Source organism: Bos javanicus, chromosome 24 (assembly GCF_032452875.1).
Source record: "Bos javanicus breed banteng chromosome 24, ARS-OSU_banteng_1.0, whole genome shotgun sequence".
In the NCBI taxonomy this organism is placed as follows: domain Eukaryota; kingdom Metazoa; phylum Chordata; class Mammalia; order Artiodactyla; family Bovidae; genus Bos; species Bos javanicus.
This window is the reverse complement of record NC_083891.1, coordinates 39,739,933-39,756,718: the sequence shown is the minus strand read 5'-3', so window position 1 is coordinate 39,756,718 and position 16,786 is coordinate 39,739,933. Positions and strand designations below refer to the sequence as shown.

The window sequence follows — 16,786 nt, the reverse complement described above, 5'->3', positions numbered from 1 at the left end:
CCAGTACTCTTGCCTGGAAAATCCCATGGATGGAGGAGCCTGGTGGGCTGCAGTCCATGGGGTCGATAAGAGTCAGACAGGACTGAGTGACTTCACTTTCACTTTTCACTTTCACGCATTGGAGAAGGAAATGGCAACCCAGTCCAGTGTTCTTGTCTGGAGAGTCCCAGGGATGGGGGAGCCTGGTGGGCTGCCATCTATGGGGTTGCACAGAGTCGGACACTACTGAAGCAACTTAGTAGCAGCAGCAGCAGCAGATGGTCCTTCTGGCCTTGACTGGGCTCACCTGTGTGTCTGTGGGCAGCTAGCTTCTAGGTGCTGGCTGCTAGGCGGGGAGACAGAGGCAGCAGCAGAATGCTGGGCAGACATGTAAGGAGGAGAAGGAACTGTATCCACTCACACAATCTAATGCAGATACAATGCTATACCTTGGGCTTCCTTGGTGACTCAGATGAAAGAATCTGCCTGCAATGCAGAAGAGCCAGGTTCAATCTCTGGGTTGGTTAGATCCATTGGAGAAGGAAATGGCGACCCTCTCTAGTATTCTTGCCTGGAGAATCCCATGGGCACGAGAGGCAAGCTACAGTCCATGGGGTCGCAAAGAGTTGGACATGACTGAGCATCTAACACTTTCACTTTCATGCTATACCTAGACCCAGAATAAATATATTGAAGGAGGAAAAGGAAAGAGTAGCTTGGGCATTACAGCTACTTCTTTATTATTGCTCTATTGCAGTACTTTGGCCACCTCGTGCGAAGAGTTGACTCATTGGAAAAGACTCTGATGTTGGGAGGGATTGGGGGCAGGAGGAGAAGGGGATGACAGAGGATGAGATGGCTGGATGGCGTCACTGACTCTATGGACGTGAGTCTGAGTGAACTCTGGGAGTTGGTGATGGACAGGGAGGCCTGGCATGCTGCGATTCATGGGGTTGCAAAGAGTCGGACACGACTGAGCGACTGATCTGATCTGATCTGATCTGATTGCAACAGAATCAATTCTGAAATAAATTTTATGTAGTTTCTTTTACCATCCTCAATTCACCTTAGTGTATAACAGTACATAAAATTATATACAATCAGCAGAGACTATTATATAAAATCATAAATTTAGTTTGTTTGGTTTGCCTTCCCCCTAAGGCTTTTTTACCTTCCTACTATCTTTGGATCACCTTCACCTGGAGTCACAGTTGGACCATCACTGGAGAGAAAACAAGGATCACATTAAAGACTCACCTTCATGACAGCAATGGAGTAATTCACTTACTGCTCAGAAAACAGAAATGATTTCCCTAGAGTCAGTTACATTGGAAACTTGCTGGGACTCCAATTTCTTGAGTGTTGGTTTAATACTCTATTCTTTAAACCATTAGCTCAGTTGGTAAAGAATCCGCCTGCAATGGAGGAGACCTGGGTTCAATCCCTGCGTTGGGAAGATCCCCTGGAGAAGGGAAAGGCTACCCACTCCAGTATTCTGGCCTGGAGAATTCCATGGACTGTGTAGTCCATGGGGTTGCAAAGAGTCTGACACGACTGAGCGACTTTCACTTAAACCATGCTGATTGGCTGGATGATTTTTATGAATTCAATTTAAAGATTTACTTACTTTTGAGATGTCCACAGTGCTCAAGGACATAGTGTTCTGCCTGGAGGAGTTCTATGCTGGAATCAATGAGGCCAGCCAATAGATCAGGAGCAACTTACTGTGCTAGGCTATTTGCTTCTTCCAGTGGCTTTCGTCCCTCCTCTTTGCTGATGGCTGGAAATTCTAGGGATTTCTAGGGATGGGGGCACTGCAGGTGGCCACAGTGGTCATGCCTCTTCTCTGCTGGCAGTAGCACTTATAATTAGTTTAGGCTGCATAAAAAAAGAAAACCTCAAACAACAGTTGTATAAGCATTGTTCTCTTGTGAAATTGTTCTCACACCATGAAAGTTGGGTCAGGCAAACAGGGGCCAGGTAAGCAGTTCCACAGATTCCTCAGAGCCCATTCTGTTTCTAACTGAATCTTTTGCTTATTACTTCTGTCCTCAAGAGCATCGTAAGGTTGCTGAAGCTTCAGCCACCATGTCTGCTGTCCAAGACAGAAGGAATGAAGGCAAAAAAAGGACCAGCTTCCTCTAACACTCTACCTGGACATCATATCCAAATTTCTATCTTATTTCTGTTGACCAGTGCTTATTACAAGGTTGTACTTTGTTATAGGGGGTTTCCCTGGTGGCTCAGATGGTGAAGAATCTGCCTGCCAATGCAGGAGAGGCAGGTTTGATCCCTGGGTCAGGATGATCCCTGGGGAAGGAAATGGCACTACACTATTCTTACCTGGGAAATCCCATGGACAGAGGAACCTGGCAGGCTACAGTCCATGGGGTCTCAAAAGAGTTGGACATGACTTGGCAACTAAACAACAACAACTTTGTTACAAAGAAACCTGGAAAATAGTCTTTTACTTGAACACATCACCAGCCTCAATAAAAGAAGGGTTTTAAATGCACCGTGTTTTAAAACTAAAGACATTATTTCACAAGCTTTCAGAACCAAATCTCCCTTTTCTCTCTTACTTTCTGCTTCCCTTGTAGGATGTTCTAAAATTTCACTGAATGTCCTTCGGGAAACGCTACATATAATGATGAGATAATTTAATTCTATGAGTGCACTCCCCAAAGGTCACTGGTATTAGTGTCACATGTGTGAAGTGATGACTTCGAAGTGATGAGTTGGCTTTTATGGACACATTTTGTCTTAATTCAGTAATTTTATATCTATGAAAGTAAGGTCTGGATACACATTGAAATAAAAAATTTAATTTCTACAATTTAGGGTGAATTTTGCACAGTATAAACTTCCAATTTATATTCCTAATTTGTCCACTTGCAGATGCAAAATTGGGTACCAAAATGATCATATAGGAAAGCAGTTTGATGCTGGCTAAATTAACATCTTTGGGTACCATTAGCCACCTGGTGTTCAGTAGATATGGCTAACTAGCTGGCTTGCACACAAGAGGAACTATTTCGTTCTTTATTCCCTGATATCATTTCTGGAGGAAATTTTTTGTCATAATGGGGCAAAAATAGGGACATTAGAAGAACATCTGAACTCTCCCCCCAAATTACTATATTTTCAAACAATGTCTTAGTGACTGTCAGTAACTTGTTTTACCTCAGCCATTTTTAAAGCTGTTGGAAGTTTTAAACGCATAGGAAATCCACTGAATGTGCTTGTTATGAAATTTTGATTTTCTTTATCAAAAAAACATAAGATTTCTCATTATTTACCTTAAAGAGTTAGATATTTAATCTTGTCAAGAGGTATTAAGTGTAATTCCGTGATTTCTTGTCCATGGGCAAGAGTAGCTCTTTATAATCATCAGTTGACTCTTGTCAGTGACTTTCTAAAAAAACACATACATCAAGTCCATGAAGAAACTATGTTGTGATCACCTGAATATGCGTATGTAATGCAAGCTCAAATGTTATAGATTTCTTGGTGCATTTTTTTTTCTTAAATGAAGATGGTTCTATATTTATAGAACCAACGTAAAATGCTCAAAATTTGCTTTCCAGAGTTGCAGACTACTGGACATACATGTTCCTGGTGGCTGTCCTGGGACTGCCAGGTGTAACCTTGTATTTGATAGTTTATAAATTAATGATTAGAAATGTTAATATTGAAAAAAATTGACTTTGTGATTGTGACTAATACCAGATATTACTACAGATTGCAGACCATTCTGATTAGAAAGAGTCAGTTTAAGTGAGAAAACAGTGAAAAGACACAGTTAGGAAGCCCTTAGTATTCCTTAGCATTAGGCTTGGTTAGCTAATATTTAGTGTATACTAAACATACACTTTATTATTTGTGTACAGAAGTAACATTGAACCTGTCTAGTGTACCTGGCATCCAACCAGTCCATCCTAAAGGAAATCAGTCCTGAATATTCATTGGAAGGACTGATGCTGAAGCTGAAACTCCAGTACTTTGACCACCTGATGCGAAGAACTGACTCATTGGAAAAGACCCTGATGCTGGGAAAGACTGAAGGCAGGAGAAGTGGACGACAGAGGTTGAAATGGTTGGATGACATCACTGACTCAATGGACATGAGTCTGAATAAGCTCCGGGAGTTGCTGATGGACAGGGAAGCCTGGCGTGCTGCAGTCCATGGGGTTGCAAAGAGTCGGACACGACTGAGCGACTGAACTGAACTGAGTGTACCTGGCAGTGGAGAGGAATTTATGCAGATTTTGCATAAAGGCATATCAGGCATAAAACAGTATTAAGATTTATGGGCATTTGTTCCTAATCACTTCGGATAGCTTGCTGTTGTTGTTCAGTTGCTCAGTTGTGTCTGACCCTTTGTGACCCCATGGACTGTAACACATCAGGCTTCCCTATCCTTCACTATCTCCCAGAATTTGCTCAAACTCACGTCCACTGAATGGGTGATAGTGTCCAACCATCTCATCCTCTGTCACCCACTTCTCCTCCTGCCCTCGATCTTTCCTAGCATCAGGGTCTTTTCCAGTGAGTTGGTTCTTTATATCAAGTGGCCAAAGTATTGGCGCTTCAGCTTCCTAGGATAGCTAGGAAGACCATATCGTTTTGGTTTCTACCAAAGGAAGACTGGAAGGAAGGGAGAGAGGGAGGAAAGGAAAGATGGAAGGATTGGTAATTTGGATTTCATGCCAGTTATAATAAGGTCTTTCCAAGGGGATTATTAATTTAAAAAATGCTCACTATGTTGCCCCTGCTGAAGTTTGTTAATGACAACTCAGTTGTGATTTTCTGTGGCAGGATTTGTAAAATGATACATTTCACATCAGTTGCTTACTCTACCCAACTGCTCAGAAGGGTGACTCCGGAGGCTTTGAAAAGACTCAAGAGGTCCAAGCCTCACTCCAGAGTAACTGAACTCTAATCTGGGAGATTCCCCCCACATGATTTTGTGTCCAGATGACTATAGACCCACCAAACTACAATTCTCACCATTAAAGAATTATTCCAGGTAATAATTGAATAAATAAATGAATGTTAAGTAATAATATTTGTGTCTATTTGAGACACTTTTCATTAGAACAAACTAATATATCTTTTTGAAATAAATGACGTGCTTAGGTTGATCACAGGGGAAAAATCTTAAAATACTCCAGTAATTATCCTTATCAGTTTGCACTCCAATTCTCAAAAAATTGAAATGTATATGTAAATCTATGTAAATTATATATCCTTATAATTAGAACCTTGAGGTTCTTTTGGCAAATTTCTCTTAAGCTGTAGCTATGAAACTCTGAATTCTAAAATTGGCCGCAGAAGGAAAATATTTTCCAATTAGGGTGTTTTCTCTTAACTAAATAATTAAGTAGCTCAGTGGATTTTAACAGACTTTAGGTAAGGAAAGAGAAAAATGGTAATGTCCTCATTAGGGGATAATGTGTTCATGCAGGAAAAGAATTCACAAAAATTCACAGAGATGAAAGAAACATAAATGAGAATGACTCCTCAAGAGCTCTGGACTATGCCGTCACTTTAAGCCAGGATGAAATTTTGGCATCTTCATATATTTCACAGAAATCCAAGGGGGTTCATTCTAATGCAGAATGTACCATTTCAATAAGAAATATAGAGATTAACAAAAAGTGGAAATAAAATATATTCTTTAGACTGTATTTATTCTTTTTTATACTAAATAAATACAGCCAAATGTATTTGTAGAGTGCATTCATTTCACTTTGATTTTGAATCACTTAAAAGGGTACAGAATTATTCCAAATATTGTCCATCAAACTTGAGGTGCTTTCCAGTTTCTGTTATCCTTTTGGATCATACTTGCCCTCACTACATTAAGAAACTATAAAAGCTCAGATAATCAACTGTAGGTTTAACTGTTTCACAATGTTATTTATCAACTGAAAATTATTTTTGGTCCAAAAATTTTGATATCAAAAATCACTTTTAATCTGCCAGCTTAATTTCTGGGATGATTTATTCATCCTAAATGTTCTAAGAAGGCTTGTGGGTTAATTCCATAGCTCATCTGGTAGGAATCCCAGAGTTCAGAAGACACATTAATTCAATCTTCAAAGAATATAAAAATAAGATCAACACAAGGAAATAGAAACTAAAAGAACATAAAATGATGCCATATTTTCTTTCTATAAACTTGTCATGGTTCTCTTCAAATGTCACTTGGTGTTTTCCTCATATTTAGGATGAAAAGATAAGACAAAAGCAGAAAACACGCTCAAGTAGTTCATATTAAAAAGTTTCAAATTAATGATGTTTCAAAGTGGAAGATTGCACTCATAGAATGCTGATGCCTCACAGTTTATAAACATGCGCCTCAAGACAGAACGACATCTGTTCAATTAACAAAAGTTTTCCTTTGTTGTCTGGTTTTGGGTTCTGCTTCCCCCTAAAAGCTCATGAAAGGGGACAAGAATAATTATGAGGAGAAACAGATCTTGCTCAACAATCCCTGAGCAATATGTATCACATTAAGATATGTCCTCAAGTAAAAAGTGAAGTAGACAAATCGGAAGCATTATGAATAAACTGATCAGATTTGAGAATTACAGCCAAGGTTTCCTATTCAACATGGCAGACATAGCATTTCATCCACATCGCTGTCCACCAAGGTCCCTCTGAAATTATCAAAAAGGTATTTTTATTACTCTGCAACTGTAAGTGTACCATCAGTGGCCCAGAAATATTAAGGACTGTATGGAGGATGTAAGTAAAAGGTATAAAATTTACAGAGGAGCAAAAAGAGAAAACTACCTGAAGAAATAAGTCATTACTAAGAAGTATCAGATCTTTGAGGAAAACTAAGAACAAGTAATACACTAAGGTGAAAAATCCTAGTAACTGATCTCAGAGAGAATAGAATTGGTTTAATAAACAGAATAAACCCTTAAAGATTGTCACCAGGGTCTCAGTTCAGTTCAGTTCAGTTCAGTCGCTCAGTCATGTCCGACTCTTTGCAACCCCATGAATCGCAGCATGCCAGGCCTCCCTGTCCATCACCAACTCCCGGAGTTAACTCAGACTCATGTCCATCCAGTCAGTGATGCCATCCAGCCATCTCATCCTCTGTTGTCCCCTTCTCCTCCTGCCCCCAATCCCTCCCAGCATCAGAGTCTTTTCCAATGAGTCAACTCTTCGCATGAGGTGGCCAAAGTACTGGAGTTTCAGCTTTAGCATCATTCCTTCCAAAGAAATCCCAGGGCTGATCTCCTTTAGAATGGACTGGTTGGATCTCCTTGCAGTCCAAGGGACTCTCAAGAGTCTTCTCCAACACCACAGTTCAAAAGCATCAATTCTTCAGCGCTCAGCCTTCTGCACAGTCCAACTCTCACATCCATACATGACCACAGGAAAAACCATAGCCTTGACTAGACGGACCTTTGTTGGCAAAGTGATGTCTCTGCTTTTGAATATGCTATCTAGGTTGGACATAACTTTCCTTCTAAGGAGTAAGCGTCTTTTGATTTCATGGCTACAGTCACCATCTGCAGTGATTTTGGAGCCCAGAAAAATAAAGTCTGTCACTCTTTCCACTGTTTCCCCATCTATTTCCCATGAAGTGATGGGACCAGATGCCATGATCTTCGTTTTCTGAATGTTGAGCTTTAAGCCAACTTTTTCACTCTCCACTTTCACTTTCATCAAGAGGCTTTTAAGTTCCTCTTCACTTTCTGCCATAAGGGTGGTGTCATCTGCATATCTGAGGTTATTGATATTTCTCCCGGCAATCTTGATTCCAGCTTGTGTTTCTTCCAGTCCAGTGTTTCTCATGATGTACTCTGCATATAAGTTAAATAAGCAGAGTGACAATATATAACCTTGACGTACTCCTTTTCCTATTTGGAACCAGTCTGTTGTTCCATGTCCAGTTCTAATTGTTGCTTCCTGACCTGCATACTGATTTCTAAAGAGGCAGGTCAGATGGTCTGGTATTCCCATCTCTTTCAGAATTTTCCACAGTTTATTGTGATCCACACAGTCAAAGGCTTTGGCATAGTCAAGAAAGCAGAAATAGATGTTTTTCTGGAACTCTCTTGCTTTTTTCCTGATCCAACGGATGCTGGCAATTTGATCTCTGGTTCCTCTGCCTTTTCTACAACCAGCTTGAACATCAGGAAGTTCACGGTTCACGTATTGCTGAAGCCTGGCTTGGAGAATTTTGAGCATTACTTTACTAGCATGTGAGATGAGTGCAATTGTGGGGTAGTTGGAACATTCTTTGGCATTGCCTTTCTTTGGGATTGGAATGAAAACTGACCTTTTCCAGTCCTGTGGCCACTACTGAGTTTTCCAAATTGGCTGGCATATTGAGTGCAGCACTTTCACAGCATCATCTTTCAGGATTTGAAATTGCTCCACTGGAGTTCCTCACTTCCACTAGCTTTGTTCATAGTGATGCTTTCTAAGGCCCACTTGACTTCACATTCCAGGATGTCTAGCTCTAAGTCAGTGATCACACCATCGTGATTATCTGGTTCGTGAAGATCTTTTTTGTACAGTTCTTCTGTGTATTCTTGCCACCTCTTCTTAATATCTTCTGCTTCTGTTAGGTCCATACAATTTCTGTCCTTTATCGAGCCCATCTTTGCATGAAATGTTCCCTTGGTATCTCTAATTTTCTTGAAGAGATCTCTAGTCTTTCCCATTCTGTTGTTTTCCTCTATTTCTTTGCATTGATCGCTGAGGAAGGCTTTCTTATCTCTCCTTGCTATTCTTTGGAACTCTGCATTCAGATGCTTATCTCTTTCCTTTCCTCCTTTGCTTTTCACTTCTCTTCTTTTCACAGCTATTTGTAAGGCCTCCCCAGACAGCCATTTTGCTTTTTTGCATTTCTTTTCCATGGGGATGGTCTTGATCCCTGTCTCTTGTACAATGTCACAAACCTCATTCCATAGTTCATCAAGTATCTATCAGATCTAGGCCCTTAAATCTATTTCTCACTTCCACTGTATAATCATAAGGGATTTGATTTAGGTCATACCACCAGGGTCTCAGAGAAGTTCTAATCCAGGGGATATTAGGGTAAAAATTGGAAAAGCAGTCATTTGCTTATTTATTCATTCACCAATTTGACATTACATTATTAGCACCTCCCACTGCCAGGAGAAGGCAATGGCACCCCACTCCAGTACTGTTGCCCGGAAAATCCTATGGATGGAGGAGCCTGGTAGGCTGCAGTCCATGGGGTCGCTAAGAGTCAGACATGACTTCACTTTCACTTTCCACTTTCATGCATTGGAGAAGGCAATGACAACCCACTCCAGTGTTCTTGCCTGGAGAATCCCAGGGACGGAGAAGCCTGGAAGGCTGCAGTCCATGGGGTCGCACAGAGTCGGACACGACTGAAGCGACTTAGCAGCAGCAGCAGCACTGCCAGGCACTGTTCTAGTCCAAAATGGACTGAGAAGAGACTAGCACCAATCTTCTAATTAGTAACACTAAATGCTAGGTATAGATGAAACTATTCATTCAAAGTTCTGAGGAAAAAAATATTTTTAGAAAATAACTAGGTAGAGTTGACAGCAGATTTGACAAAAAGTCAATGAACTTGAAGAAATAGTAATAGAATCGACATAAAATGAAATCCAGAGAGTAGAGAAAATTCTTGGAAAAAAAAAAAAAAAAAGACAGAGACTCAGCGATCTGTAGGACAATATGCCAGAAAAGAGGATTACAAAAAAAACTGGCATTGTAACCATTCCCTGTTTTCAGAAAGTGTAAACTAACAGTGACGGTAAGTTATAGTCTCTTTGGGAAGATTATGGAGATGATGAAAATAAAATAAAGATAGAAGATTTTCTTCTATCTTTCTGATGCAAATGAAGGCATTTCTATAGGGACAAATTGAACGTTACATGAAACAAAGTTGGAATTTTGGTCACTTTGATCCACAGTATTTAAAGTTGCTCTTTTTACAGAGCTTCGTCAGCTCCAATATGAGACTTTCTTCAACCACAAGCAGCATCAAAACTGCCCCAATTAAAAAAAAAAAAATGGAAGCAATATAAGTGGAATTTAGCGGCACTAAAGACCAAAGGAGTTGAATTTTCATCATGGTTTCATTTAATCACAGTGATTTTGGTTTGGGGGGTCATCCTGCTAAATCAATATTAATAATAACACTTGTCATATCTATTTTTCTCTAGAGTAAAAATTAAGTAGTCTAAATCTATTGAAAGATTTTGAGAAAAACTGATATAAGAGCACAATTCTCAGAATCATATCTATCAGGAATTAGTTCCAAAGATGAAAGACACTTCACTGCCCAAAAACCACTCACTGCTCAATGAAGAAAGCTCACAGTCTGCTTCAGGACAGATTTCACAAGCATTTTTTTTTTTTTAATTTATTTTATTTTTAAACTTTACAAATTGTATTAGTTTTGCCAAATATCAAAATGAATCCACCACAGGTATACATGTGTTCCCCATCCTGAACCCTCCTCCCTCCTCCCTCCTCCCTCCCCATACCATCCCTCTGGGTCATCCCAGTGCACTAGCCCCAAGCATCCAGTATCGTGCGTCGAACCTGGACTGGCAACTCGTTTCATACATGATATTATACATGTTTAAATGCCATTCTCCCAAATCTTCCCACCCTCTCCCTCTGCAACAGAGTCCATAAGACTGTTCTATACATCATTGTCTCTTTTGCTGTCTCGTACACAGGGTTGTTAGCATCTTTCTAAATTCCATATATATGCGTTAGTATACTGTATTGGTGTTTTTCTTTCTGGCTTACTTCACTCTGTATAATAGGCTCTAGTTTCATCTACCTCATTAGAACTGGAGAGGGTGTGGAGAAAAGGGAACCCTCTTACACTGTTGGTGAGAATGCAAACTAGTACAGCCACTATGGAGAACAGTGTGGAGATTCCTTAAAAAACTGGAAATAGAACTGCCTTATGATCCAGCAATCCCACTGCTGGGCATACACACTGAGGAAACCAAGCATTTAATTGAAAGGGAAAACAATACAGCAAATTGAATTTGACCTTAGGTCCAAAGAAGTAGTTTCAAAAGTTGGCTTACTTGCATTACCACAGTTAAAAACTTGCTGTCTCACTGAGACCCTCTCCACCCCCACTTTACATTCCACACAGGTCAAATAAAGTCAAATAAATAGCACTTCCCATGGCTCACCACGGTACCCCCCAACAGGCTGGCTGGAACAGAGCACCCAGAGCCTGTCAGCATGACAACAAACACTGTGTGTTCATCCCAACTGCTCCCAAGGTCACTCCTCACTGATGATTAAATATATCTTTAAAATATTTTAAAGAAAAGATTTTCTGCTCCTGATCTTTAATACAGTGGAACTCAACTGATGAAACCTGGACATCCTGACAATTGAGAAAGTCATAGGACGTAGGCAGAACCTCTGAAAGGACCCATCTCATCACGGAAATTTGATAGAACATTTGAAGCACAGGGATGTTTCATTTCAAAGTGTTGAACTGTAGCAGCTGGAGTTCAGAACAGATGGTATGAACACCCTGGTCATAGAACACCTCTAATGAGATTTCAACTGACTTACCTGTCACCTCTCATTTCCTGCCCAGCATCATTCATGGTAAACAAAGCCACTGGAAACCCTTGTCCTTAGCTACCTCTGCCATGCAAATCTCCTAGCAGTTGGAAGCTTCTGGAAGGAATATGCAGAGATCAAGTGGAATATTTGCTGACATTATGTCTCTTATTACTAGATTCCAAACCTTTCCATCAATGAGTCAGAGAAGAAAAATCTTAGGGCAGTGTGCTTCTAAGTGATCATGTCAGTATTTGACCTCCCCAAGTATTCCACAAGGAAATAGACAGAAATTGGAGGGATTTATTGCTGATATATTCCTGAAGAAATCATTACTTTGAATGGCTTGGAAGACAGGGTCTGCAAATGCATTATACTTTGACACAGATGTCTTTTCCCTTTTTATCTTTTATTTTATTTCTTCTTGTTTGTTTCTTTGGCTGCTCGTTTGGTTGAAGACTGCTTGTCTCTTTCATAGTCCTGAGTTTCAAGGCATAGTCATAATGGGTACACTTTCCATTTTTGCACATATAAAATTATAACACTGAATTTGCTTATATTAAATATATTTTTTCTTTTTTGACTGTGCTGTGTGACTTGCAGGATCTTTGTCTCACACCCAGGGATCAAATCCAGGCACTAGGCAGTGAAAGGGTGGAGTCCTAGTCATTGGACCACAGGATAATTCCCTTTATTTTCTTTCTAAATATTGGATGCAAATTTGATGTTATACTTTTATATTATATTTGTATTAATTTCAGAAAAGATAGCTCAAGAACTTTTATTGATAGATGACATGTTGAAAGTAAGTGTTATTTTTACATTTGTTAAAAGAAAAATCCTTTTCAAAAATAAAAAGCCTTGATGTAGTCCATTCTTCTTTTACTGGCTGCTCACAGAGCAAGTCACCTGAGAAGTTACCTTGCCCTGGCATCAAACTGGAGATTGAATCTGTGATGATGGTACTGAATTTACAGAGATATCTGAGAGTATTAATTGAGAGAGGATTTGGGCCTGATATCTATGGATAAATAGAGGTGAGCAATGCTTAAAACTCAGCTTTAAATAGAAAGCTGTGTCTGACTGTTTGTGACCCCTTGGACTGTAGTTGATGATGGACAGGGAGGCCTGGCATCCTGCAGTCCACGGGGTCGCAAAGAGTCGGACATGACTGAGCAACTGAACTGAACTGAACTGTAGTCTGTGAAGTTCTCCAGGCCAGAATACTGGAGTGGGTAGCCTTTCCCTTCTCCAGAGGATCTTCCCAACCTAGGGACTGAACCCAGGTCTTGCACATTGCAGGCAGATTCTTTACCAGCTGAGCCACGAGGGAAGCCCAAGGACACTGGAGTGGGTAACCTATCCCTTCTCCAGTGGATATTCCTGACCCAGGAATTGAACTGGGGTCTCCTGCACTGCAGGTGGATTCTTTACCAACTGAGCTATCAGGGAAGCCCTTAAATAGGAAGTAGGAAGACCTGAATGTGTACAAAGCTTGAAGCATGAACTGGAAATGGTCTTTTAACTAAATTCTCAAAATTCTTGTATTTTCTTGCCCTTGGCTTTCTACTCTATACACAGAAAAATGTTCAGTTATTTGCAGTTTCTTATTCCTCAGCCTCTCAGTAATTAAAGTTTTATATATCTGTCTGCAAAGACAGACAGCAGGTTCACTGCCATGCGATGTTTCATTTGATGGCCGTGTGTTGACGAACATCAAAGCATGTTTTTGATGCGTGCTTCAGTCTAGATGGATGTTGTGGTCAGATAGAGCTGTTCCCAGCTCTTCAGAAGGGTGCGGTAGTTGAAGCAGAGCTCAGAAAATCACCAGAGTTGGAGACTCCCCAAATTAAAATAATAAGTATGTTGGGATTCAAGTTTAAACTGAAGAGAGAGAGAGATTTGTCTGAGAAAATTTAACACCCTGTAATATCTATAATCCTGTGATATGGTACCATTTCATTTTTCAATTTAATGAGGAAGAAATGAACACTCAGTCTCAAGTCAAATAAAAAGACTTTAAAAACAAGACTATATCCTGAAACTCTGTGAGCCTGACCGGAATTGCTGGTTCCAACCACTGTGGTGGAAGTTCTGACAGAGTTCCCGTGATAAACTTCCAGTGTTAAGTTTTCGATTTTATTCTAGAGACATGCTAGGGCTGAAACCCGACAAACAGGTTCCCACTTCTGTAGACGTGGAAAACATGAATGGGAAACAGCCAGCCATGATCTTGTATACACTTTGCAGTTTCTTTGTTTCTATATAGGAAGACTGGGGTGTTTGCATTTTCACATAGCCAGGCATCTTCTGTTCTTTAGTTCAGATTTTTCACTCAGTGTCAAGCCCATTCTATTGGGAAGGAGATTAATTTATGATATTAAACCCTTGCAGAATCCCTTTGTTTAGAATTCATAGGGGTTTTGCTTTAAAATAATTTCTGATCAGATTATTTTTCTTTTTTCTTTGCTTGCTCCTTCCCATTTTGTTGAAGCTAAAAAGGAATGAGTTTGGACTGTTTATTATTTTTTTTAATTTCAGCCTCTGCCCCATTTATGCAAACTCCTCAGCCTTTTCTTTTCTTCTAGTTTTTCCCTAAGAAAAATGAAGCACATCATGCCAAGAGAAATATTTTCTTCATCAAACATCTTCCAAGAAACTGAGTTTTTGCTCCAAGTTTCTAAATTGCACTTCAAAAATCTCAAGAACCCTCCACATTTTATCTCACCCTTACTTTTGGAAACCTTAGCGCCTTTATCTTTGCCGAAACAGCCGTTTCCAAATGTCAAGTGCGATTTATTCCATTTTAAGTAAAGAATTTCAACTTAATCTACTTTTTTCAAATCTTTATATCCACTGGCCCAAACTATAGCTCTCCCTTGGATAATTCTTAGATGGAAGTGAGCCTTTTCACAGGTTTATCATGTCACTGCTGACCCTCAAGGAATCCTGTCTCCATCTTCCCCTAGCTTTCTATTTAGTTAGTTGAAATCACAGCCTCTAGGTTTCCATTAAGTTATTAACATTTGCTACTAGCGTGTGTTTACCGCATGACATCGGATGTTACGACTGTCAACGGAAAACTTCACAAACTTGGAAAGGTTTGCAAATCCAGGTGCAGTTTTTAAAGGCAAAAGAAGGTTAGATCCATGGATCCTTCTAGAGGGACATAACCTTCTCTACCTCCACCTCCTTTCTTCTCGCTTGGCTAGCCACGGCATGAACCCCTCACAGAGAAAGGGCAGATTAAGGAGAAAAAAAATGAAAAATAGAAAAAAGGGATGGAAGCCAATCAGGCAACTGTCCAAGGTATGAGATCATTGCTGGGAAAAGGCAGAACTCTAACTTTACAATTAATCACTCCTTGTCCTCACTTATACGTTGCTCAGTCTTTGTTTTGAGTCCTGCAGAGGTTAAAAGAGAGAGATGAATACTTTGTTAAGTGATTCTGTACATCAGATGGTATTCCCCATTGTGTTCTCACCCTGCTGTCTGCTCTCTCCCTCTGCCATCACTGTCACTCAGCAGGGATGGGACAAGACCTGACCATCAAGGCCAATGTCATTGCAGGTGCCATATCCTTATTGAAAGGATGTCCCTTTAAATTTACACCCATGATAGTAAATTTGCACGTTTGAGTGGACTGCTTTAGAGAAGGGCTGACTTCTCTGATGGTTGACATCCCTGGGCTGAGTTCACCGCCTCTTGTCCTGTCTTGGTTTCTTTGGTGCGTGAGTCTCAAATTTAGCTACACATACCCTTGGGATATGAAGCAATCTGTAGGATACCTGCATGCTAAGTCATTTCAGTCATGTCTGACTCTTTGCAACCCAATGCACTGTAGCCTGCCAGGCTCCTCTGTCCACGGCATTCTCCAGGCACGAATATTAGTGTGGGTTTCCTCCCTGGGGATCTTCCCAACCCAGGGATTGAACCTGGGTCTCCTGCATGGCAGGCAGACTCTTTACCACTGAGCCACCAGGAAAGCCCAAAAAAGAAAAATATGTACATGCAAATCCTGAGAGCTGCTTCAATTAAATGAATCTTTTTCCTTTTTATTTAGTTTATGGTGGTCTCTGCTCTACTTTATCCCATTATTTCACTTAATTGGTTGTGTTAAAATAGTTCATCATACTTTTTGTGTAAATGCAGTATTGTGAATGGTTTACTGCCTTCTTTTGTGGTCTGGGAACTAATTTCTTTCTCTTTGTTGAAATTAAAAGTCAATTGAAAATATGATCCAAATTAAAAATATTTATACTCAATTTCTTCAGAAATTTGCTTTGTGTAAAGTAAAGTGGCCCAGAGATGGCTGGGCTTTCCTCCCTGCCCGCGCCCACCCCCACTCTCACACAGGCAGAGTGGGAACCACCTGGTACCTGTGGGTGCAGACTCTGCCCCGGGGAGCATGGGTGAGGCCTCTCAGGTGGCTTGACGTGAGAGGCACTGAGATTCAGGGGTAACTGGTGTGACCCTCATTCTCCCTCTGCATGCATGCTAAGTTGCTTCAGTCATGTCTGACTCTTTGTGACCCCATGGACTGTAGCCCACTAGGCTCCTCTGTCCATGGGATTCTCCAGGGCAAAAATACTGAAGTGGGTTGCCATTTCCTTCTCCAGGGGATCTTCCCAACCCAGGGATCAAACATGTGTCTCTTATATCTCCTACATTGCAAACAGAATCTTTACTGCTGAGCCACCAGGAAAGCCTGTCATTCCTCCTCTGCTGATACCCAATTCCTTTCAATTTCAATCAGTCCTCCTAAAAAGAAAAAAAAGGAAAATAATTATATATATATATATATTGTCATTCCTCCTCTGCTGATACCCAATTCCTTTCAATTTCAATCAGTCCTCCTAAAAAGAAAAAAAAGGAAAATAATTATATATATATATATATATATATATACACACACACACACACACACAAATATATTGATGTATTTGGGGTATACAGGGGCCATGGGACTTGGAAATGAGAGGGTTCTTGCAACAGTCTTGATCACCCGTCCATACCTCCCCTGGCATTTTCCTGTGGACTCTGTGGACTTGGCTGTGCCCCCGCCCCTCTGTTTCAGGAGTAATTCCAGGATTCAGAACCACAATCATGAGGAAAGACATCACCAGACTTTATACAACTCTTTCCCAAGAGAGGTCTCTGGTCAACCACAGCCTCTCTCTCTTTCCTGCTGACCTTTAACATAATTGCAGAATCTTTCACAATAAAACCTCTA

The 16,786-nt window shown here is 40.4% G+C and overlaps 1 non-coding gene across 1 annotated transcript; it reads right to left on the bottom strand.

Annotated features, from left to right (window-relative positions):
- Positions 1–15,466: 15,466 nt before the first annotated feature.
- On the bottom strand, positions 15,467–15,538 carry TRNAG-GCC (transfer RNA glycine (anticodon GCC)). Its single transcript has one exon. It is a non-coding gene; the product is annotated as a tRNA-Gly (tRNA).
- Positions 15,539–16,786: the final 1,248 nt, after the last annotated feature.